The sequence below is a fragment of the Alligator sinensis genome, unplaced genomic scaffold (assembly GCF_000455745.1).
Source record: "Alligator sinensis unplaced genomic scaffold, ASM45574v1 scaffold1322_1, whole genome shotgun sequence".
Taxonomy (NCBI): domain Eukaryota; kingdom Metazoa; phylum Chordata; order Crocodylia; family Alligatoridae; genus Alligator; species Alligator sinensis.
This window is the reverse complement of record NW_005842116.1, coordinates 1,221,662-1,246,660: the sequence shown is the minus strand read 5'-3', so window position 1 is coordinate 1,246,660 and position 24,999 is coordinate 1,221,662. Positions and strand designations below refer to the sequence as shown.

General features: G+C 50.4%; 1 long non-coding RNA gene across 1 annotated transcript; it reads right to left on the bottom strand.

The window, feature by feature from the left end:
- Positions 1-554: 554 nt before the first annotated feature.
- On the bottom strand, positions 555-21,413 carry LOC112550459. Its single transcript, XR_003094325.1, has 3 exons — positions 21,258-21,413; positions 2,218-2,439; positions 555-939 (listed from the first exon to the last, which is right to left on the bottom strand). It is a non-coding gene; the product is annotated as an uncharacterized LOC112550459 (long non-coding RNA).
- Between the last annotated feature and the right edge of the window lie 3,586 nt (positions 21,414-24,999).

Sequence of the window (24,999 nt, the reverse complement as noted above, 5' to 3'; positions counted from 1 at the left end):
TGCTTTGGACCAGACCGCCCCCCACACAAATCACGGCACAGCACGAGCCCTCTACCTGGGGGCTCCGATCCTCGGGGAGGCGGGGAACGAGCCTCAGGAGGGCACGGCCGTCCTTGCCTTTTCCATGTCACTAAACAGGAAGAGGGCCCCATCCAGATCCCAGCCAGGTTGGAAGAAGGCTCCAGGCTGGGAAAGGGGTGATCGTATGGACAAACCCGAAAGCCGCTGCTTTGGAGAACGCACGCACATGCTAGAGACGCGCGTGAGCTCCCGAGCTCAGAGCCGGGTCCGGTTCCAAACTCCCCTCCCTACAGCATTCAGGGATTTGGGCTTTGGCCCATTACAGAAAGAGGGCCAAGGGCAAATCCAGCACAACCACTAGCATACACCCAGGAGGGGCGCGAGTCCCACACCGGGCTTGCTCCAAAGATTTCATCAGAGAAACTCCAGATTGGCACAGTTGGAGGGAGCAGAATCAGAGCCCGGTGCCCTTGCACCTCCGGACGGCTTCTCAGCGCGGGCGGCTGGAGCGTGCGATGTCCCAGAGACGCTGGGGCCGGCTGCTCATGGACACAGACATTTGCTTGAGGGTTACTAAAGTAAAAGCGGGGGGAAAGGCAGCTTGTTTGTATTGTCAGCAAAGAGGCGATTTAAAACCAGGAGCCCAATCCTGCTCTACAGTTACACCGGGGGAGCCGAGGGCAAGATTTGGTCCTTGGTTTTAAACTCTCCTTCAGGAAGTGTCCACGAGGACTTACTAGAGTGGGATGAGGGCAGCGCGCTCGTTAGCCCAGCACAGGGGCGGCCGTTCCCCCTTCCCGGCGCAGCCGCGGGCTCTCGGGCAGCGTGGGACCGGCACGCCGCCCAGGATAATGCCTGCTCGCGTCTCTTCTCTAAGGTCATGTCTGAGCTTCGGCATTTTCCTCGCCAGGCAAGTCTCTAGGGACAAAGATGGAAGAGAAAGAAAATGAGAGAAGCTGCAAGATAAGCATGTTAGAGCAGATTAAGCAGCTCTCCCTGCATCTCCCCAGCCTGCACCTGACAGTCCCGAGAAAGCCCATCGCTCACACCCCAGGCTCACCTCCTCCTGCTGGGACATCTTCCTGAGCTTATCCATCAGGCCCGGCACGGGGGCTGCGCAGGACAAGCTAGCCCCTTTGGGAGTATGGAGCCAGACTCCCTCTCCCCTTGCCCACCCCAGCTGTGGCTGCAGCGTCTCAGGAGAGCCGTGTGCTGTGGTTAGAGGATTGTGGCTGGAATCGGGTCATCTTTCCCTTTACCGCAGGAACCGGACCTCAGCGTCTCCCAGGGAGCGGCCTTCCCCTTGCTTGTGCCAGTGGGAGTGTTTCACAGGGGGAAGAGGAGGAAACCGCATCTGCTCAGCTGCAAAAGGTGTTGTGTATGGGCAAGCGACCAGCCCGCCTGAGCTTTCCAGGACTGTCCTGCTTTTCAGGGCTGTGTCCCAGTACCTCCAATGACCCCCTGGGAGTGAAGCATTGACTCTGCATTGGAGAAATCAGTCCTGGGCTGGCCCCAGAGACTGTCCGGTAGCATCTGCTGAGAGGACACAGCACAATGTTGCCTGGAGCCGCATTCACGCTGCACCATACCTGGACTAATTCACTCTGCCTGCAGCCTGGCTAGAGACCAACAAGTGCTGTGGACTATTTTCAGGTCCAGGAGTCTGTGGAGCATGCAGGACTTTAGGAGGGCACTTTAAACCCAGGCCTTTAATGCTCAAAGCATGAGCTGCTACCACATAGCCTGCAGGACTGAGGGCCAACCAATTACAGGCATTTAGGCACCTACTTTCTATTGACTTTACCAGGTCTTAGGCACCCGAACACCTTCGAAACAAAACTCCGGATCTGCACCCCCATTAACTAGAAGCAGGTGTCAATTCAGGAGCCTCTTATGTGGCCCACACACTTGAGGGGACAACGACGGGCTGTCCTAGGGTACACCATGACTGCTGCTAGCTTTGAGTGCTGACAGCCTGGCCCTTAGGAGATCAACAGGCTGGTCGTCTGGCCTAGCATGTGCATGGTTTTCTTCCCACTTACAGCTCTGTCACCAATGTAGCAGGGGAGAGAGGGGCACGGATGTGTTGGGGACCCATCTGGGTGGGAGCTCATGCCTACAGAGATCAGAGAAGAGCAAGCAGAAGCCACTTTTCCTCCAGGGTAGGTACCTAATTAAAGAGCACAAGCATCCTACCAAGTGAAAGCCGGAGCTGGGCTCCCGTGGTGTGACACAGGGACGAGCATGGTACACGCAGGGCGAGGCTTCCCTTCCGCTCACACGGACGTCTCCTGCTCTGCGCTGGGCTCTTCTTTTTTCCTCTTCATCTTGCAGAAGCCGTGAAGTCCGCAAAAGCAAGCGAAGGTGAACTGGGGCATCACCAAAGGCAAGCTACACCCAGAGGCATCCACAGGAGGCCTAGACAGGGACGGGGCAAGGAAAGACAAAGGGAAGGCTTGTGAAATCAGAGCAATCCCTAGCAATCGCTCCGAGTGCAAGTGGAAGAAACGGGCGATCACTACTTCCACGTGCAGAACGCATCCCAGCCACCTGATTCATACAGCGCCCCCAGCAGCGTCCTCCAGCCCTCCCCACTGTCAGAGGCCCCCGACCACCTGCTCCAAAGCTCCCTTTCCAGTAACGAGGACGAGGGGATTGAGCCAAACACAAGCACTTGCAAAGAAGCCTATGATTTGCTGTTCCAGCAGGGACAGAAACGTAGACAGCTTGCACAGTCTGCTGGGCTAATGTGCATTGTAGTGACCCCAAGCTTAGGCTCATTTAGGATGATCTAACCAAACTTACCAATATACACACATCAACAGCAGTTGCCGCACAAGGAGAAGCAGCTGATAGCACAGCTCAGTGTCTCTGGGTCCGTTTGCAATGCATAAAATAATGCCCCAAAGCACACCCCGCATTATGGACTTGCAGCTCCAGCAGCTGCAAAATGTAATTATGCAAATTAATGCCTGTTTTTAAAGTTACAGCAACAACGGCAGCAACAAAAACCCGAAGTGTCAACTAATGCCCAGCCTACCTTCAATGGCCTTGTATTTTAGCATTTGTACATTTTGCAAATGGCTGACTGAAAGGGTGGCTGCAATAATAAATGTTATAAAGTGGGAATCTGGAACGCGTGGTTTGAATGGCTAAATGTCCTGAAGGAAGCTTCAGCAGACACCTTGCATCCTGCCCCGTGCGGAAGGAGCGTGATCCAGCATATAAAACACAGGGGCGAGAACCTGGCCTTTGAGGTGTCTTCCCAATTCTGCCACTAAATTGATTGCTTTGTGAACCTGCGTGAGTCACTTAGACCCTCTGTGCCTCAGCTTGCCCGTCTGTAAAATGGGGATAAGGCTATTCATCCAAGCTGCTGGACTGAGCAGTGGAAAATGCAATGTCAGTGTCAGCACCAGAGAGTCAAGTACCAACCATGATTAGCAGCGACTCATCCTCCCTGATGCTAGAGAGCTGCTAATCAACACAGGCCTGGTCCAAACACCCTGTGCCACTGCTGAAGTTCAGCCCTGGACCTGTCCCTAATATCCAGGGGAGGCTTCGGAAGAAAAGCAGGGAAGTCACTTTTCACTCCATTGAAAGATGCTGAACCAACGGGACGAATTCCTGCCCTTACGTCCCTATCCCCCAAGGCACATTAGCATGCACCTACTAACTGCTCTTTTATCACGTGCCTAAGCGCTTCACCGGGTCAGGGCCATGCTGAATACAGAGTCAGGACATGGACTGAGAGCAGGATATGGCCCAAAGGAGATTCTGCAGGGGAAAGGGTAAATATATTTCTTTCAACAAAGCCCATTGGCTTATCTGACAGCCGTGGCCGGGCCCCGTGGCTGCAAAACAGCCCACACTGGCAATTACCTCCGCGGGATGAAACAGAGACACGGCAACTCAAATCCCATTCGGAGCGGTTGCTTTTCAATGGCTCAGCTGGCGCTCGGGGGCACTGTGAAGCCCCTCGAGGCCAGAACGAGCGCGTGACCTCCGGACTTCAAACGCCGCCAACGGGTATTCATGAAACCCCTTCACCTCCCGGCACAGTCAGCCCTACGGGGCGATGAAAACTGCATCCCTCCCATCCGGTAACCTGGGAACTGGGTTGCAATTACCTACTGGGGCTGGCTTTATCCTCTCCGCTCTGGGCTGACCTTGTCTTTTCAGAGAGGGCCCGGCTCGCTAATATAAAGCAGATGGCAACAGAGGGATGTGGCCCATTTAATACACTCCTGCCTTCGCCCCCTCCCTCCCCTATCATTTAACAGCCTTCTGTGCACCTGTCTAGCAGGCTCCCAAATTAAACGCGGCTACCTCTGGAGCTCACGAACCAAGACAACACATGCCTTAATGAATCTTCTGTGCTCGGTCGCGGCAGGTCTGCGCATCCCTCTTTCTGATGCTGCTTTTTATCATATGCCTGCGAAAAGGTTTTCTGAGGTAACAGCTGACAGAGAACAAAGTGGCGCTGGGCAGGATGCTGCCCGAGTGCTAGACGTGCAGCCATCTCCCTGGCTGGCTCCCCCTCTCTGTGCAAGCCCCGTGCTGGCTTGCGGGGGCAGAGAGGAGCGCTTTGCAGGATGGGTCTGCTAGTCAGGGAAACCGGCACGGGAAGAGAGAGCTGGGGATAGTGTCCCGAGCCCTGCATTTGTAGCGGGACAATGGGCCTGATGCAGACAACAGCGTACATCCCTTTAGGCTGACGGCACTCCACCAACGTCAGATGCTGCTGAGTTACACTGGTGGAAGGGAGAAGGGAATCATACCCAGGGAACTCGGTTCTTCTCCCATTACAGACAGTGGAACAAATTCTGCCTCCAGGTCCTGACCCAGCTGCCATGGAAGTGAACGGAGAGATGCCCATTGGACCCTGCGGGGTCACCTGCACCTTCTCAGATGCTGCTAGGAGGTATACATCTGGCTCCTTGGGAATCAGAATAGGTTCAGCATTTGCATCAAAGAATACTTCTGCAAAGGTAGAAAATTTCTGCTCAGCCTCTGCACTGAAATATCTCCACTCAGCGCTGGAGATGGACCTTAGCGTCAGCCCTGGTCCTGGCCCACATTTTAGGGGGTTTGAATCTCTGCTTCTACGTTCTGCGAGCTCGGCACCAGCTCAAAGTCCTTCCCCAGGCTGGCTACCCTGGGGAAGGTTACATTTTTTAAACTGTTTAAAAGCATTTCAACAACACAGCATTCATACAGGAGAAAGAGAGCTGGGTGTCTTTTGAGGACATTTAAAAGTCAATACTGCTCCACCGATTTTCATCAGCTAAGGATCTTTTCCCCAGAGAATCAAGGAAAATGAAATCCAGCCCATAATACCTGGCAGAAGCAGGTCCTGGAAATGGGACTGTCTCAGAGGTACACCTTTTTTGGCAGCAAATTGTGGGCATGTGTCAAAGGCAACCTTCCCTAGCACCACCATCTCTAGGGGAATTTCAAGGGACACTGCCTGCCTAGGTAGAAATCTGAAGTCGCTGTGAAATGAACCTGCTGCCTAATTATTGCGCAGTTTTCCTGCACTGCAGCTGAGCTAGAGCAATGGAAATGAGTGGTATTCACCATGTGGGGAAGCGGGGGAAAATTCACTGACAGTCAAGGAGATGGAGCCAGCCCAGCAGAGAAGACTATGAGCTCATGTGCTTCAGAGCCCGGTTCTGACCTCTGGCTTCATGAACACCGCTGAAGTCAATTAGATTTGGGGTCTGATCCAAAGGCTGCTGAAGTGAATAGGAGTCTTTTCATTGACTTTGATGGTCTCTGGATCCAGCCCAATATGAAAATACAAGTCAGTTGGACCAGATACCAACACTGTTATCCAGATGGGAAATAGCCTGCCCGAGAAGCAACCAACCCTACCACCAACGGGGCCGCACATCGAGCACAATGTTGCTCCATCCATAGGGGCAGCGGCATCAGACCCCGACCCAGAGTGAGCCAGGACCGCAGGCCCATTGGAAAGACCTGTAACAATCAGCTCAGTTCCCCACTATGGCTGCTGCTTTCCAGTTTGGACCACAAAGCCAGATGGCTCAGTCTGCCCTTCAATCATCATCTGTTCCAGCTTTTTTCCATGCACGGTACTGCTGTTCCTGCTGTTGTGCTTGTTTGCTTGTATTGCTGCAGGAGCATCTTGCGCTAGGCACTGTACAAACATAGGACGCTTACATCTGGGCTGCCCCCACTCAAAAGAAATGGTTAAGGATCAGCGAAAAACCTGATTTTGTTCAATTTTTGTATGAGAGCTAGGACCTTTCTTTCCTGACTGAAGAGACATCCCCGGTGTCAATCTTTAAGAAACTCTGGTCACACCAGGGATAAAACCAGTCCTTACATTTTGTAAAACCTGGTCAGCTGCACTTAGCACACAAGCTACTTATTATTACCAACACTGCCACGGGCCCGGCTGTACCGAGTGCCGCTGCATAGCAAGGCGGTTGCTGATTGACACAGACAAAAGGTGAAAGGAAAAGCAGAAGGACCGAGGGGCTTCCTCAGTCACGCCAGGGCTCGAGGCAGAGCCGAGAACCGAATCCGGGGCTTCTCTAGCTCACTACAGCGTCCTGCGCACAAGCCTGAAAACGTGGCTAGGATTGCAGTCTGGAAGAAAACCAGCAGAGGTGTGCAGCCGAAACATCTTTAAAAAGCTGGGTCTCTGTACTCACAAAGTGGATCTTGCCTGAAACAAGCCGCCTGGGCAAAATCAGTGCCTGTTGTTCCACCAGCGTTTCCATTTGCAAAGTACCGCTACGCACGATGGGCCAGAGGCTCAGAAAAGGCCATGGCAAACCTGACTAAAGCACTGGCGTTCTCTGCTCCAGGCAAAGGGCCACCTCGACGAAGATAAAGACCCATTTTAATCAGGTTGTCCCTGGAGATAGCAAACATTTAGCATATGGTCTTGAACACAGCCACAGACGTTCCCAAGGAACTGACTTCTCCCTGCCTAGCAATCTGCTGGTATTTGCCAACAGTGCTCTGCAGCTCAGCTCCACGGGCCACTGCCAAGAGCAGCAGAAGCTTGATCCATTGACATGGATGAACTTTGCACCAGGGCGCAGGAAGCCAGGAAGACAACGGGCCAAGTCCTCAGATGCCGTAACCTGGCCGAGCTCCACTGAGGTTGGCAGCTGCGATTCTGGCCCTGCAAGAGCGTTGGAGGAACCTGGTAATGACCAAAAAGGCAGCACTAAATCCCAGAGACTGTGTGACTGGGCTTTGCCCATGGTCCAACTAATCCATGAGGGGAAAACCTTCCTGGCTTCAGGGCCTCATCCTGTTTCTGTTCTCAGTGCACCTTGCAAGCCATTTAAGGCAAGACTCTTCTCCTCTCGGGCAGGGTTTTCTTATTAAACAGAGAACAATAATTCCTCGCCAGACCTCACAAGGGGCCCTGCAAACATTTGCAAAGCACGTTAAACCCTCCCAGGAGAGGGGCTACAGGATGCGCAGGCTGTTGTTATCAGGGGGCTGCATGTCTGTTGGAGACTGAAATGGATGGTACCATGTCCCTGCTTCCCATCTAAAAGCAGGATCACTCAGGTTCGGGACTAACCGCTACCCCACCACTTAACACATGCACCCCAGCACCACTGGAGTACCTTCATCCTGGACTCCTGGGTACCCCCAGGGCAGACTCACTTAGCCAGAGGCACAGAAGCGGCATCAGAGCCTGGGAGGTCTGACTGATAGGACCCCAACTTCCATTATGGAGCTATTGATGTATTTAGGGAAGCTTGTAGCATGGAGGCTTTTTAAACTGACCCTCTGCCTCCAATTCAGAAAGCAGACAATGATGAACGAGCCTGGAAGAATAGAGGCAGCACAGCTGAGCCTGACGCTCCTGTTCTTCTTGAAAAGAGAGAAAAAGGATCTTGAAGGAGCAAGGAATAATTAAAAAATAAATGAACTGCTTTGGGTAGCAATGACAGAAGCCTTGCTTGATTTGCAAGAGCTGGACATGCTTCACAGACCCACGCTGCCCTTTCTATTCAAGGGAGAAGATCCTTTGGATAAAACCCCATGCAGCAGAGAAAATGCAGAGAGCATTAAAAATGTAAAGCCAGAGAATTCTCTTTAGTCAATCGCATAACCCGGGGCCGTGTTTGTCACTGTCACCGTGATGAATTGGGAGCTGTCTGAAATCAGCATGCTCACTTTAATAATGTCACTTTCTCTGAGCCCTAATAAATGTCTTTCTGAACCAGCTGGACAGAACCTATTCCTTAGCCCGGCAATTACCGATTTCACTGGGTTTCGCTTTTCAGCCACGGCTATTCTTACCAGCCAAGTCCAGCTGATGAAATGGGAAATCTTTATTCCAGCTCAGACCTTCCACAGTCTCCTTTTTAGTCCCTTGCAGCTTTGTGGCAAAAGGCAATCGGAGCAGGGGCTGAGAATTGCAGCTCCCAGGCTTTATTTCCAGCTCTGCCACTGACTCACTGTGTGGTCCTGCCAGAATCATTGCTCGAAAGGATTATCCCCAGCACTGGGGGTTTCTGCACCAGGAGAGGTGTACCACAGCAGACAGGATGCACCAGTGCAAGCCCCCTTTTTACGCTGTGTAGGGATTTGTACCAAAGCAGTAGCCAGGGTAGCTATGCTGGCACCAAAACCTGCCCTGTAGAGAAATTCTCGGTCCCTTGCAAGCGCACCCCAGAGGCACTGTACGGCTTAAGAAAAAAGGCTAAATTGGTCTGAGATCCTGGCTGGAGGGCTGATTCTGATGACTTGTTATACCTGCTTTACACCCATGGAAGTGATAACACCAGAGGCAGGATACTAGCAAACAGGGCCCACCAGCGTTGCACTGGTAGGGCTAGGGGCTTGTTCACACAGAGAGTTATACCGGTACAAGCTAAGGTGGTGCTGAAACCAATGCAGGTATATCAGGAATTCCCCTGTTGTCCTTATTCCTGTATAAAAAGACCTTTTTCAGTATGGCTGATGTACCAAAGCTGATGTTACTTTGGAATGGGTTTAAACTCAACTGAGAAAGGCCACCCTTATTGCAGAATAAGTGCATTTATATCAGGAGCTATTGCTGTATAATTAAAGGTATAACTGGTAAAACCTTCCTGTGTAGACAAGCTCTGAGATAAGAACCGACCTAAGGATTTTTATCTGCAGTGTGTGATCTTCCACCTTATATTGTCCTCTGCTCCTGAGCAAAAATAGGGGAGGATCGGGCCCCTACTGCCTATTCTTCACTAGAAGTCATGGGACTAAATGCAGCACAGCCCACGGGAGTCTTCATGATCATTGTGTCATCATGTATAGTTACTTTTGAAATGGCAAATGTCAAACAGAGTTGGTTTTGAGCTTCACATGAGGAAGAATCAGGTGAGCCCGTTTTCCACGCGGCTCAAGGCAGAATGGCACTGACAGAAAAGGTTTGTCGTCATGTGTCACCAGCCTTTTAGCAGACCTGGAAAAAGATTGGCGGAGAAGGCTTCATTGTTGCCAATTTTTTATGCCACTCCAATTTTGCTTTTCTGAGAAATGTAATCAACTTAAGCTTTTCATTCCCTCATTGGAAAAGTGTCAAGTTTTGCATTTTGCACTCTGAATTTCAGAGCTACATCTTGGCTCCCAGCATGTCAATTCTTCCTGGGAAATGGGTTCATTTGCAATGGAAATTGGTTCTTTCTTTTTTGTGAAACATTTGTGAGATGAGGCCAACATTCTGGCGAACTGGCTTGCTGCTGGAAGGGGCCAAAACACCAGGGACATGAGAGAAGGACCTGGAGAGAATCAAGTAGTGTGTAAGGAAATGCAAAAAAAAACCTCATCTCAAATGTTAAGTCTGTCTTTATGTAGATTCTCTCTGTTTTTTAGAGCAAAGTTTTTCAAAGAAGGACCTGTGATTTTGAGAACCCAGCTTCAGACAACCTAGACAGAGCCCTTGCAGTGTCTCAAGATGGGCACCCAAGAAGTTGGCTCCTTAAGTAACTGTGAGCCCTGCACACAACGCCCAGGCATAGAGGCCAGTTAAAAGTTTTCTTGCTTTTTGTACATATAGATGCACGGACCTGTGGATGCTAGAAAACACAGACCTGGATTCAAATTGGTCTGGGCTGAAGTTTACTCTGGTAACACATCCAGTCACCTAGGATTTCAGATGCTGCTATAGTATAATGTACACTGTGGCCTTAATGAAAATCACAGGGATGGACTCATAGCTGCCGATGCCAAACCCGGCCACTCATTAAAGGGGCATCTATCATTGTCAGCTGTTAGCACTATAGGGCCATAGCACACAGTTGAGCTATAATTATCTTAACCAAGAGAGGGCAGTGGCACATGTGCACTAGTGCATGCACATAGGTGCACATGCACACACACACACACCACTTCTCAACACTCAGTATACCCATTGCTGTATTGCTGACTAATTTTACCATAGGAGCCAACTCCGTATCTGAAATGACTAGTTTTTTCACGTGCCCTGGATGGCTCTCTAGTGAGAACCAACCACAGGTGAAATGCAATTAAGAGCAGCCTCCATAATTAACACCTGTATATTAAAAATCCCCCAAATTAAAAAAAAAAAAAAGCAAACCTAAGAGCCTGGACTAGAACTAAATCACAAAGAAGTCCTTTCCCTTTAAGAGGAGATAATGAACAAGAGAGCTATTTCTTGGCCCTGTATGTTTGCAGAGAATCGCTAATTAAAACATTGCTTCTGTAAAGTATGCTGATCCCATTGATTCTTCCCCCCACACAGTTAATTTGCTGCTAGGAAGGCAAAGTCACAAGGGTCCTCATTATAAAAATTTCACTGGCTGCAGCTAATGGTTGTAATTAATAGGTGCAATAAATTTCAAATGGCCAGCCAGGGTGTTCATTAGTTTCAGGCTGACTCAGCACCGCTGGGGTAGCCTGTTACTTAATAACCCGTTTTCAAGCAGAAGGGGAAGAAAGGCATTCTGTGGTATAACTAATAGATTCGCATCTCGCCATAGAAATCAGAGCCGAGCAAATCGTTTTGTTGCCCCTTTCTGTCCCGTTTACGAATGGTCCGAGCAAAACTCAAGAGGCGTGAAGTCACTTAGCAAGGCAAATGGTACCACGCTTTCACAAGAGCTCAGCGCCCACTCCGCTAGTCAAACAAGTGGCTGGATGTTGCGGTGAGACAGAAATGCCGAGGGCTGAGTGCGGAGAACATCCAGCCCCGAATTTCTCTGCAACCCCATGCTCCAAAGGAGATAAAATGCTTCCCTTCTCCCACCCAGTCTGTCTTGCCTATTCAGATGGTAAGCTCTATGGGTCAGGGGCTGCCGTACACTGTATGTACAGGGTCTACCATAAGGAGACCCTGGTCCCAGCTGTGGCCTTAGGGACCACTGTGATCAGCGGTTCTCAACCATTTTAGACTCAGGGCACCCCTCAGGAGACTCGAAGCCCCTCCCAAAAAATGCCAGCTCTTGTCAACTACAGAAAAATATCAGCAACTCTTCTGTTAACGAACTCAGAAAGACTGCAGCGGGGCAGCATGTTTTTAACACTCTGGATTCCCATTTGAAATGTTTTATGAATCATATTTGTGCACCTCACAGAGCTAACCTTGCATGGCACCCCATGACCCCCTTGAAAGGATCTCAAGACCCTAAGGGTGCTGCAATACCCTGGTTGAAAAATTACTGTACTAAATAAATGCATAATAATAATAGCAATACTATGAACCCAGGCTTGCAGATAGGTGGCATCAGCATCTGCCTGGACCATCACAACTGAGACCTGGACAACTAGGTAACTTGGCCCTCATGGTACTTATGCCAACAAATGAGAATGAGGCCGGAGGGAAGTTAAAACTAGGCTCTCCCTGGACTTCTGTCCATTCACGCGGAAGCAGCAAACTGGAAACAATAAACCCACCTGCCTGGAGCTAAAAACCCATCTAAGATTCGTCAGGCCGTGTCTGGTGACCCCCAAAAGTAACAGGTGCCAATGCAATCCCTGGCTGAAAAAACAGCTCAGTTTGTACCAATTCCATGCCAGGGAAGCTACTGCAGTCACACCGGGGTAAGTGTGCCTGAATCCTGATCTCATGCTTGCTGAAGGAAAAGGAAAGCCCCCCTGCTGACTTTCAGAGAGTTATAGATGAGGCCCTCGATGATAATGGGAAGCTCTTGCTAACTAGCGCAGGTGGGAATGTTCCCTGCGGCCCACCAAGACTGAACGAAGCAAGACTCAGTTTCTTCTTCATCTCTTTCCCCCGCAACGTCCTCAACTGTGCGCGAGTTAAATGAGCTTGCAGTGATTGAGGGGAAGGAGAAGCAGTATCTTCCTTCATTACCCAAACGCCGTGGCTTTAATAAAAAACAGCTTTTCGCTTCATTATCATCCAGCTGTAATTAAAATATAAATAATTGCTGCTCCCTCCCCCGAGTCATTTATCATGTTCTCCAGGGAAATTGCCCCTGCTTTGGGGACTGTCTATCATGTGGCTAGCCAACCCAGCGAGGACTGCAGAGCTCCCAGCTTGTTTGGTCCCCAGGAGAGGGTTTTGCCTGCACCCCGAGTAAGAGGCAGAGGGCAATTATACTGCCCCAGGAGCAGACGGTGATGTATGACACGGACAGGCATCCCCATACCCCAGGTCAGGCATCAGCTATATTAGACTCCTTTTTTTCTGCCGGTGTAAGGCCGATGGCATGGGCGTGACTGTTCAAGCAGGCTCTCGCTGTGCTCTGCAGTGGAAATGCCCTGCGACAGACTCCCCACCCGGCTGTCCTGGCTAGCATCTGGAGGAAGAAGTGTGAAGCCAAGTTTCTGCTTGCTGCTGCCCAGAGGCAGAGGGAGTAACAACGTCAGAGCTGCCCTGTACAAACTGCTCGTGGGCAGCTACCTACAACGTGGGCTGTCTGTGCCGAAACACAGGGGTTGCCTTACCACCCTGCGGGGCCACATGCACCCACCCGGCATCCAGCTCGCAATGAGTATTGGCTGGGATTTAGGGCATTACGCACCTGATTCCCATTGAAAGTCAATGGGTACAGATGCCTCGCTCCCTAAATTCCAGCCCTCACTGGTAATTACATAGTCGCTTGATGAGCTCTCCTCTTCAGCTCCCGGGAGCATTGAAAGGAATGGACATTACTGGGATAATCTGACTGTCTCGGTGTCTTTGCAGGGTGGGAGGCAGAGCGATTATAACAGCCGCAAGCTGGAAGGGGAAACAAAAACGTGCCTTGAACTTTTCAGCATTCCCCTTTTATTGAACATGAGATTTACAATTCAGTTCAAGGGACTAAGATGCATCTTCTGTTAAAGGCTTTGGCAGGTATGTGGCTAAGTCCACTAGCTTGCTTGGAAAGTATTGCCTTGCGTTTGTCAATCCCATCACCTGTTGCATGCAGCTTGGTGCTTATTTGATAACTGTGCCAGTAGGATTGGCTAGGAAGCTTCGACGTCTCTCATTTTAGGAAGCTGCATTACAGGGTCCCATGCAGGGTCCAGGATGGGGGAGGCAGAAACCCGCCATCTCCCACGGCTGCGTTCAGAGCCATGGACATCAATGCTATTGATTTCAGTTGAAGCCCTGGAAGACCAGGACCCAGATATTTGCCTGTGGTTGTGGTCCACGACCCTCTACTCTGAGATTTTCCCAAGGCCAACCCCATTTCCAGGAGGGATGGGAATGAATCAAAGATGCCAATCCAAACACCACTGATATTTTGGATGGCTGGAAATCTGCATTGGCCCAATGGCAGAGATGGACAACGATACTCTCAAGCTGAAAGATGGACTTAACTAGTGCTCAGTTCTTGAGATGCCGAGTGCAATCCTCTGGCCCATGATATTCAGGAGGGCAGATTAGATGATCAGCATAGCCTTTCTGGGCTGAATAGTGTGGAAGACCAATACTCTCCACCTAACGCCTCCTCAGACTTGGGGTTTGGACCCTGTCTCAGCTTACTCAAGGAAATATCCAGTCTGGAAAAATACCCAAGCAAGAGACTTTGTAGGCAGCACTTGGCCCTCGATCCATTTGTTTTTGATGGAGAGAGGCCGTGACAAGTGTGCATACCCAGCTCTCACGCCATCTGGGCTCCTGTCGAATGCCGCGCTGAAGAAATGCAGGTCGCTATGCGCTTCTTTCACTCTCTTGCTCTTTTTTTTAAGCGCCTGCTTTGCTAAAAGAAAAATCAATAGCATAAAGGGTAGTCAAAGCAAATCCCAGGGGACGAGTATCTAGCCTGCGTTCGGCAGACAGGCTGCCAATAATCTTGTTCTCAGCGGCTTTGCCCGACAGCCACCGAAATATTAATGGGAGCTGCTGCCGTTTCAATTTGGATATTTGAGTTCCTCTGCAATCTCTTGAAGCCTGTTGACAATGAGAAGCAATTGCCACTTAAAATTTGTGCCTATAAACAAGTGCCAGCTTCTCTGCATCCTGATTACGAAGGTGGCATGTTGCGTGCTCCATATTCATGAAACAAAGATACAAATTAACCCAGCCGGGCTGTTGGATTAGCTGAGGAATGAAGCACTACAATTACTGGAGATGACTGAAGCTAATCAGGATTCGCAGGTAGAGTGCAGGGGGAGCCGGAGTCCTGGACGAGCGCCGGTCCCTTTCAGCGAGGCTCCCCGTTTCAATTCCTCCGCCCTGGGAAAGCGTGTGGGGCCCCGCTGCAGCTGCACCGATCATTAGGAATTCATTCAGGAGGAGCACGGCCGTCCCAGGGCTGCGCATTCCTCCGCAGAGTCGCCGCAATTCAAGATCAGTTAATGTACCATTAGCAGCAAAGGGGGATTTTGCTCATTACTTTCCCAGCACAACAAAACATTTTGGCTTGCAACCCCCGCCCCAAAAACCCAGTTAAATGGGTTCTGTTTTTTTCTTTTTTGCCTTCCCATTATTGCTTGTTAATTATCCCAGCTATCCGGCATTGACCATTGAAGCCCTGCCCCTTCACTGCTAGCCAGCAACACAATCAGAGGAACAGGTGTAGGGCATGAACTTCACAGATGGCATTAGGCCAGGAGGGCTCACGGTCAGGGTGGTCTGTGTGGGAGCTGAGCGCACTCAGCTCCTAAAGGGTTTGCTCTGACAGAGCCCAAGGCGGATAGTTCTTTGTCACAGCCCTCAGTGTCTATCTGCCTGCAAATACACATATACGTCACATGTATTTCAGTAGCAACAGACCGACATAAATAGATACAGACAGGTATGATGCGTGCCTGCATCTTTATTTAAAACGTGTGTGTGTATATATATATGTGTGTGTATACATACACACACACACACACACATTTTATATATATATACATATATATATATATATATACATATATATATATATACACACACACACATATATATGTATATACACACACACGCATATGTGTGTGTATATATATACATACACACATATGTATGTATATACATACACACATACATATATGTGTGTGTGTGTGTGTGTGTGTATGTACACACACACACACAGAGCATGCAGGTATTATTTGTGTGAGAGTGTGTACAGACACGTGTGTGTATAGGCACATACATCAGCACACACAGACACACAATGACCTCTACAGTACAAATAATTCTCTCTTTTTGTTCGCTCTTTGTAAATCTTTTCCACAGCTACATCATAGATTTCTGAGGCCACAAGGGACATCCCAATAATCTAATAATCCGGTCTCCTCCATTGCCCAGTTCAAGGGGGTTTCACAGGGCAATTCCTGCCTCTAGTCCAGTAAGTTTGGGTTCCACGAGAGCCCCCCTCTCTCAGCTTTCAATTTTGCAGTAACTTAAAAATGTGCTCCCTAAAGTCCAAATCCAGAAGGCAAAAAAGAATAGGAGAACAATTGCTTTTATAGAAAAATCAATTGATTTTTTTAAGCCAATTTGTGATTTCAGAGGGGGGGAATATAAGCCATGGTTTAGAAATCTGCTGGCTTGATAGTACTGGGTTTGTTTTCTTCCTGCTGGATCAGATGTGCTGGTGGTTATAATAGAGTCTGACCGGTATGAGACCTCGCCACCGCATAATTTCACTGATCCGCCTGAGCCAAGAAGCTGGGCAAGGCCTGCCAGGTTTTGTGCAGGAGGATGACAGGGTTTGTGGACTAGCAAAGTGAGGGTCAGAGCAGCTTTGCTGCGTGATTATCATCATCTTCCTCAAGCCCCTCTGCTACTAATCTCTTTAAGACTCAACATTAGCAGCAGCTGCACAGATGATGCTGGGACAAACTGGCTTGGCTCCACAGCGGGTAACACAGCTATGCCAGTATCCATCATCCGAGGTCAGATCTAGCTTGCTGCACCCCCCACCCAGCTCTGGAAGTGCAGAAAGGATGGGGTGGGAGGGAAGGGGGGTGGTGGATTTCGGTTCAAGTTGGAACCAAAGTAAAAAGGGGTTGGATGGGCCCAGTCCTTTCTCAGACACCTGTGGGACCCTGCTAAAGAAAGGAGACAATAGAAAAGAAAGGGCTTCTGTAATTACCTGGTGGCTATTTTTGAGTATCTAGTTAATCAGCACTCTGTCTCCCTAGGAAGTGGCCTTGGTCTCCGCCTGACACTTTTGTTCTGAAGGGCTGCAGGTGGGGGAGCTTTGAACTGTGTGAGAACAGCTCAGCACTAAAAAAGAAACTCAAAGCCCCCCCCCCCCCTTCTTACAGTAGCCGTGCAGCACCGGACGCACCAAAGCAGCCTTTCAGCTCTGAATGGGGAGGAAGGGCTCTGAAAGGCCGACACCCCCCACACACCCTCCTTTGTCCCTCTCTTTGCTAACCACCCTCCCGCCCCGTTTGTCCTGCTAAACCTTCAAGGCCGTGCAAGGCTTCAATGCCCCCTTTCACTTGCTATTTGTTACCAAATAAATATGGGTGATTAAAAAGGGATCAGGAATCCGTGCAGATTGTAGAGGTGCCTGAGAAGGTGGAGTCATCCTCTGTGTAGCCCATGGCTTTTAGCCCTACATGAGTTAGGAAAAGCAATCACATAGGAATAAAAAGCCATAGACCACAGCAGAGGGCTTACGGAGGATAAGCCAGCAGTCTTTAGGGAAACACAAAGAAAGAGGGAAAGGGGAAAACAAAGAAAAAACTCTCCCAGTGACTCCAGGCCAGGGCCACCTGGACTTTGTCTCTGACTTCCCAGACTTCAAGGGTTCCCAAGGAAATTTTAATTTAGTTCCAGCTATGCCACACAGTCATCTTCCCACTTCAAAAATGCAGCCGCTGGTCTGCCAGGAGCCTTCCCCGACTGCTGTTCCCCCTGTCTTGCGTGGGCTCTCTCTGAGATGAGTTTGGTGGCCTGAGCATCAATGCTTATGTAAAACTGAGCGTGCTGCACAAGGGAGGCAAACCCAGAGCCTTTACCAGGAGCACTTGCTGCTCCTCAGCTAAAGCCAGAGGGGAAATCAAAGTACTGCTAGCCCATTCCTGTTCCTACAGGAAGAACAAGCCTTCCTTGAGAGGCCTGCAAAAACCCAGTCCTTATTGCATCTGAATATCAGTGTTTCTAAAGGATACAAACTAGAGCCAGCCCATGACTTGAAAGGCTGTGCTTGGGTCCCTGTTATGCTGTGTACATCAGGAGTCACCAAAGGCAGCGATTCCTCCAGAGCGAGTGTGGTGGGACTGAGAAAGGAACCTGCCCCCAAGCGTTTGCAAGTGCTGCAGCTTTCAAAAGACTCAGAAGTTTTTTTTGCAAACATCTAGTTGGTGTAATAAAAGATATCACCTCTACCATGAGTCCTGATTCTTTTTGCCTCTAGATGAATATGGCTACAACCTGGATGCCTCACTATACGGCTGACACCTTGAGACCTCCCCACCCCTTTTTACCCAGTACTTTCTACGTTCCAGTCTGAAGGGTTTGGTTTGGGTTTTGTTTTTGGGTTTGTTTGTGTTTTTGGTGGTGGTGGTGGTTTGTTTTGTTGGGGTTTTGGGGGGGGGGGGGGGGCAGTTGTATTTAATTTCCATGCCCAAACCAGTTCCAGATTCACTTGGGCACAGCCCAGTAGTCAAATTCCAAAATTCAACTGAGCAAAGCTAAGCAGAGCTTGCCACTGGGCCAGTATCCTCCCCTCCCAGACCCATCAGTTTTGGGCTTTGGATACTCCCCAAATCCAGGCAGACATCCTACGTGCAAGCCCCAGGCCCAGAGGCCTTGGGGTTCAGATGCCCCCTGTCTCGCTTGATCTTAGCCAAAAAGCCGTTCCAGTCTGAAGGTAGCTACCACTGACTCCAGCGGGAAAGGTTTTGCAGCTGGAGCTTTGCTGACTTTACGGACAACAGTGCCAGGGCTGAGTCTCCTCTCACATCGGGGTAACTCAGGAGTAGCTCTTTTGTGGCCAGTGGAGTTTCAAACTCATAAAGGAGAGGATCAGGGAGGTAGCACTCAGTGCAGTCTTCCTCCCCTCTCCACACTCCTGCAAGCTAACGGGAGCAATGCTGTGTTTTTATAAGCAAAGTCAGCAGTGCCCTCCTTCCTATACACTCAGAAGGCTCTAAATATGGGACGCCTCCCTAATGAGGACATCTGAGCATGGGAATCCCCCATTCAGCCTCTGGCTATCAAGCCTCACACAACCAGGGTCCCATTCACTTCCGTGGAGTTCCTCCTGGTTTGCTCCCCTGCACACGAGATGAGGACCCAGCCCAGCGCTGGCATGTGACGATGCAAAGCAGCAGGGGAGCCCCGCAGCCCCTCTGCCTTCTCTGCTGCATGTCCCACCGTAGGCTGGAGAGCTGAGGCCAGCAGGGACTTCCAGCAGAGAGATGCAGCCCCATTCGCACTAAAACCAATGGCAGCACTGCCAGGACGGGCCTCCCAGGGAGCGGCTCTGTGGAGCATGAAGCACCTTGGTCTACACCGTCTCTTTTCTGCTCATAATCTCACATCAAAATGTTCTACGCGCCCTGCTAAGCCCTCGCTCCCGGCCGGCCACATTCGATGCACCTTCTGAGGCTTGCAAAGCATTTGATAAGCGCCAGGTCAGATCCTGAGTAGGTCCTCTCAGTTCAAGGAAAAGTCAGCAGCTGAGGGGTACGTAAGATTAGATCTCTTTAGCAAACAAGGAACTTATGGTACTTAAATTGTGGGTGCTAAAACCCAGGAAATCTGTCCCTGAGTTCCTTTGAAAATTTGGCTTTGCAGCTGTTAAGGGACATGGGCACAGTCCCGCAGTGAGTCGGTGGCAGAGCTTGAGAGAGACCTCCCCACCCCACAACAGGAGTCCTGCCTGGACGCAGGCTGGATGCGCAGGACGCAGGCTGGCAGCATATTCTTCCCTAGAAGCCCTGTAATGAGTCTGCCTTTTCTGCAAAAATAAATGAATAACGAATACCACACCTCTCTGAAGGGTGCGCAAAACAAAACTTTCTTTGTGGGCTGCAGAACAAAGGAAGAAAAAGGCTTTGGCACCGAGTCCGCTCACCACTCCCACCTCGCTCTGTCTCGCAAGTTGATGGTTGACTCAGATGCCTCTGCAAAGAAACCTCTCTGCACTTGATCAGAGACATCTCAGGCCAAGGTGAAGTGTTTTCACAGGAGAGGAATAAAATAGAAACTCTCAGCCGTGCTCTCTGGTCCTGGATGCAGCCCCCACTCCTTAGCGATAGCCTCCGCACCCTACGTTTGGTGCCGGCTGGAGAAACTCTCCTGAAGCCACCAGAGCCCCCCAGGTTACACCAGAGCAGCACGGCTGCCTGTATTTTCCTGTACAAACACGGCTCTCACTCGCATTCATTCAGCAACACTGAGCGCTAATTACCAGGATCTGATGAGGTCAGCGCTGCTTTTGAGACCAAGAAATTCCCCTTCTTGTTGCCCTAGTAAGAATCCTTGGGAAATTTAATTTCTCTAAAACTATACAGTAAGCAAGTTTAGAAGCTGCAAAATCTCGCACCCTGCAGTTTATAATAACGGTGCACATGACTTTGACCTATAAACCAAGCTAGTGAAGCACACAGATCGCTCTGTAATGTTGTGTGCCAAGATCCTTTCTCTTTTAGCCATCAAAAATGAGTCCAAAGGAAAATGCCTGCCTGCCTCCTATAGTCCTGTGGGGATACACTTGCTTCACGCCTGTATGGTATTTAACATGGGTTGCTAGAATTTACATGCAAATGCCACCTGTGTAGGACTAGATGGACATTGGGTAGATATGCTGTCAGCATGGTATATTATCTATACAGGACCAGTATGACACCTGCATTGTCCTAGATTGCCATGCGCTGGCTAGGGATACTGTGTGCCCATCTACGTGACCGTGTGCCAGTGGGCATGCTGATACCCTGTGCTCATGCGCTTTCATGGGAACCTGCACTGTCTGCCGGCACCTACATGAACCTGCATGCAATTATGATGCCCCATTGATGGACATTGGGAATTCACTCTAAAGCACAGCCCGGTTTTCCACTGAGCCGAGAGGGAGCAGAATTAAAGCCAGGTGCTTTTGTGCACCAGCATGAAGTGTCCTTCAGGAAACCACCTTCAGGCAAGCCCTATCCAAGGCATGAAGGGAGCAAGCACTGGAGTGGACCAGGTGGTTTGCCAATGCCTTTTGCTTCACCCTGTCCTTTCCTCCTCAGCCCACCGCTCTCCTCTCAAGATAGCGGCACAGTGCATTGCACTGTCTTCTCGGTCACCTACCTGGAGTGGGGAGGGTATTAAAGGAACCTGCTGTGCCCATTACCTTCTCCTGTCGGCACTGAAAACCACCCTTGAAACAACTCACCCGGGCTATACTCAGAGCCACCAGTCTAGCCGCTTCTGGCTTCATGCTGGTGCTAAGCTGCGCTCCACAGACAAGGTGAGGAAAGACAGAGCCCTGCCATCCCATCCCTCCATTTCCCACCCCCACACCCCAGTGTCCACACAGATGAAGAACACCATCCCGGACCCTTTCACTCATCCTCCAAAGCTCCCCCCTCTCCCCCCTCTGCCCCCTGCACCCTAGTCATCTGCGCCAAGCCCTAATCAGACACACGAGCCCCCAGCAGAGACAGGACTGAAGAGACGTGGCATTGCCGAAGGTGCAGAGCCAGCCGTGGGGCAGGGATGACCTCACTTTTGGCAGAGCGACATCCGTGCCACGGAGATAGCGTGTCGAGCCAGCTGGCCCGGTGCAGGCCTTGAATGTGGACCCCAGTCTCCCACCACCCACCCTGCCAGCAAGGAGGGGTGGGCTAGGCATTGCCCTCCTCCTCCCGGCCCATGCCACCTCAAGCTGCCCTCTCCGCCGCTGTCAAACCTCCGGCTTTCCCAGACGGATGCTCCCTGCCACGTGAGTTTTCTGGGAGCGCCACATGTCCCGATGCCCGCTCCGTGCCTCCTGCCGTTGGCCGGCCTCAGAGAGCTGAGCCGCATCCAACTCGACCCGACTTATTTTTGAAGCTGCTGATCCCTCCTCCCCTGCCTGCCGTTGCTTCTCCGTCTCCCTCCCCACCAGCGACCGAGCGGTTGCTGTTCCCTAGCATACTTGAAACGGTTCAGCGCCACAGGGCCGGGGTGGGGAGGGGGTCAGGTATTTCTCCATCCCCAACTCTGGAGAGCCTGGGTAACAAAGGCTCTATTGAACGGCAGCGTCTCTGGTCTGTGAAGCAGAAACCTCTTGTATCTACTTCACTGCCTTTGATCTAACTCCCCCAGTGGGATGTGTATTACTCATGTCCCACTGCTAGGTTATTGCTGCCAGAGAGGGGAGTAGTGGGGGCTGGGGGGGGAAAAAACCTCTCCTCCCCTTATCGTTCCCCATGTTGGGAAGTATCCCTCCAGCGGGGTTGTCACCCAGCCCTCTCCTCTCTCAGCTACCTTTCCACACCCCATTCTCCACCTTGACCCCTCCGTTTCTCTCCCCTTTGCCCAAAACAGGTTGCTCTCCCAGGTCCAAGGTTTCAAGGCATTGTCTACAGACACTTAACTCTGCCTTTTATCACTCACCAAACCACTGGCATGAAAGCATCAAGGCTCCACTGTTCCCTACATTCCTCTTTTATTAGGAGAGCATTGAAGTTGGTGGATCAGTGATTTCTTTCTCTCTTGCTCTTTCTTTCTGCACCAGGGTTTTACTGGCATCTGGACAAGGGGCAGACAATGAAAACATTTGAATGGATGCCCAAAACTCCTGTGCCTTGGAGACACTTTCATTCCCCCTTTTGCAGATCCTCTTTGGGGTCTGCTCATCCCAGGGGACTTTTCAGAGAGGGGTGTGGTGAGGAGGATGTGCAGGACGCAGATGCTTAACTTCTGCTGACAAAGACCCGTGGCCTGTTTGATCAGGATGTCTAGCTCCCGTCTGCCTTTGGCTCAGAGACAGATTTTCAGAGCTCTCTGCACCCAGATGCTTTCATGGCAACGGGAGTAGCCAGATTTTCACAACCCTTCAGCACCCAACACGCTCTGCTCTCGCGGGGCCTGAAATGGAGCTGGTTTCCTCTCCCAACCTGTCCCCAGACTCAGAGGATGAGCCCTTCTAAAAATTGTGGGCAAATGTATCAAAGGCAGCTGAGTTACTTGGGTTATTTAGGGCCCGGTTTTCAAAAGAAAGTGGGTGTCTAAAAATACCAGAAGAGCCCTTGTGGGATTTTCAGAAGTTTCCTAAGCAAGTTACAGGCCTCAGCCCATGGGAATAATAGATGGATGGTAGGCGCCTCCCCTGCATAGGTGCCTCTGAGGACCCCACTCAGTGCCAGTTTGCAAAGTTAGACACCTGTCTGGTTTGAAAACTGGCCATAAGTTTCCTGAAAATCAGTGAGGCTTCATTGTGGCTTCAGCAAAATACAGTCCCCTTGCCTCAGTGGTAGATTTCCAGCAAGTGCCAGCATCCATGGCACCCCGCGGCACTGAGTTAGCGATGGAAGCTCAGACCCTTCTGCATCTCGGGCCCCAGAGGAAGGGCATCTCATGCTAAAGGACTCAAGAACAAGTGGACCCTCTGTCCGAGGATAGTCAAGGGTTTCCAGTGCTGCCGCCTCCTCTCCCACCGCTGTTCTCCTCCTTCCCCACCTCCTTCCCTCGGTTCTCAGGTGCTTTCATTCCTCCACAACCCCCTCTCAAAAGAGCCAAGCTGTTCAAAAGCATCTCCTCCCGGTGTGACAGAGGCGGCATTCTTCTCCTGCCTCTATCCCCTCTGTGCTTTTATTGTTTGCCATGACTATACACATTCTTGAAGCTTTAATGAGAGCCACAGTGCTGTTTCCATCTTTGCTGGAAAGCACACATGGGAGACAGACAAAAACAGCACATATCCAAGAGGACAAATAAGAGGACAGAGAGAGAGATCTGCAGCCAGCCAGACCTGCAGACAGACGGACAGATAGATAGACTAAGATCAAATCCCATTGCCCATCTAGTCCAAAATCCAGTCTCCCACATGGCCGGTACCAGAGAAGGAGCAATGAACCCTGCAGTTATCTCACAAAGTTCCCTCCTGATCCCTATCAGCTTGTGCCCTGCGGCAGGACGGCCCATCCCAAATCCTTGTTTTTTGTTGGTTTTTTAAATGTTAACTATTATAACTCAGGAGAGCTGCTGAAGCCAGAGAGTTGGGCAGCACTCCATTTCTTGACAACCGGCTCCAGCACAGAAAGATTAGATCTACTAATCACATTTATAAGGCGCCCAGTATCATGGCTTGGGTATTTGGAGAATATTTTTCACTGTAGCTAAGTCACTTCCCCACCCCCAACGTGCATTACTATATCCCAGTCAATTAGTTTTGTTGGGACTTGTCGGCTATATAATGCAGCACCTTCCATCTGGGGATCTTAAATGCAGGCATGACATTAACCCATTGGTATCTAATACTATTGCAGCCTTTTCTTTAATGGGCATTACATATATTACTTCCACTCTCTGTGCTCTTTGCAGTATGCTCTGTTGATGTGTCCATGCCAATCTCTCTCTTAATAAAAAGAACTGGGAAACACCTTTGCTTCACAGTATCCCCCTCCACAGCAGTGTCCTTCCTGATCTGGAAGGATACAGAAGGGAGAGAGAAGCTTGGGACCTGCCTGAGGTCAGTAACAGAGCTGTGGTGTCCAAACCAGAAGTCCTGGCTCGCAAGCTCACCTGCACAGCCTTCAGCAACCAGAGAGACTAGCAATCCCTTGCCCTAATCACTACACCACACTGTTGCTGACCTGCAGATTAAGCGGACAGATGCATAGGTGCAACTATCTCCACCGTTCCAGCATCTCCATGCAAACAGGTCCTAGAAGGCTCTGCTCCCATTGCTGCAGCATCCTATTAGCCAAAGGCATCATTAGGTGAAGGCGGAGTGCCTCTGAGGCCTTGGCTTTGACAAAAAAACCATGGGCCCGGCTTCATGCAATGTGGTCTTACTACAAACACATACACACACACTCTCTCCAAAACATGAAATATAGCACAAAATTGGATCTTTTTATTAAACACAAGGGGAAAACCTCTGTTTTTCTGGGCAGTTTCCTACCCACTATGTGCCCCTGTGGGATTCTCAGGCTGCCCCTCTCCACCATAGCAGAGACTGGTGGTATGGCCACTCTTAGCCAGCCCCACGTAGCCTATAGGATGCATTTACTCCTGTACAAGGAGTACAAGCAATGCAAGGGCACTGCCTTAACCCATGGCAGTACGTAGGCACAATTCAGACATGGAGGTAGGGTTTTGAACCAGGCTGCCACAGGTGCTGGTTATACCGGGACCAAGCGGCACAGCAGCCGGTCAAGGTTCATCCAGGTATAAAGATCAGGGGGCAGCAACTGTCTTTGAATTGTGCCTGTGTCGCCAATTAAAGCTGGATGGCCTTCTGAGAAAGCAGGGGAACTCTGTCACTGAGGAACGCATTTTTGGTTCAGCCGAAACATTTCACCATTTTCAGCAAACAATTTCAGTCAGAAGAAAAGGCAAAGAAAAATTTCGAAAAGGTGGGAGCATTTCATTTCTAGTCGTCAACGTAAGCCAAGGTTTTGTTCAGCAAATTACTGAAGGTCATTCAAACATTTTATTTATAA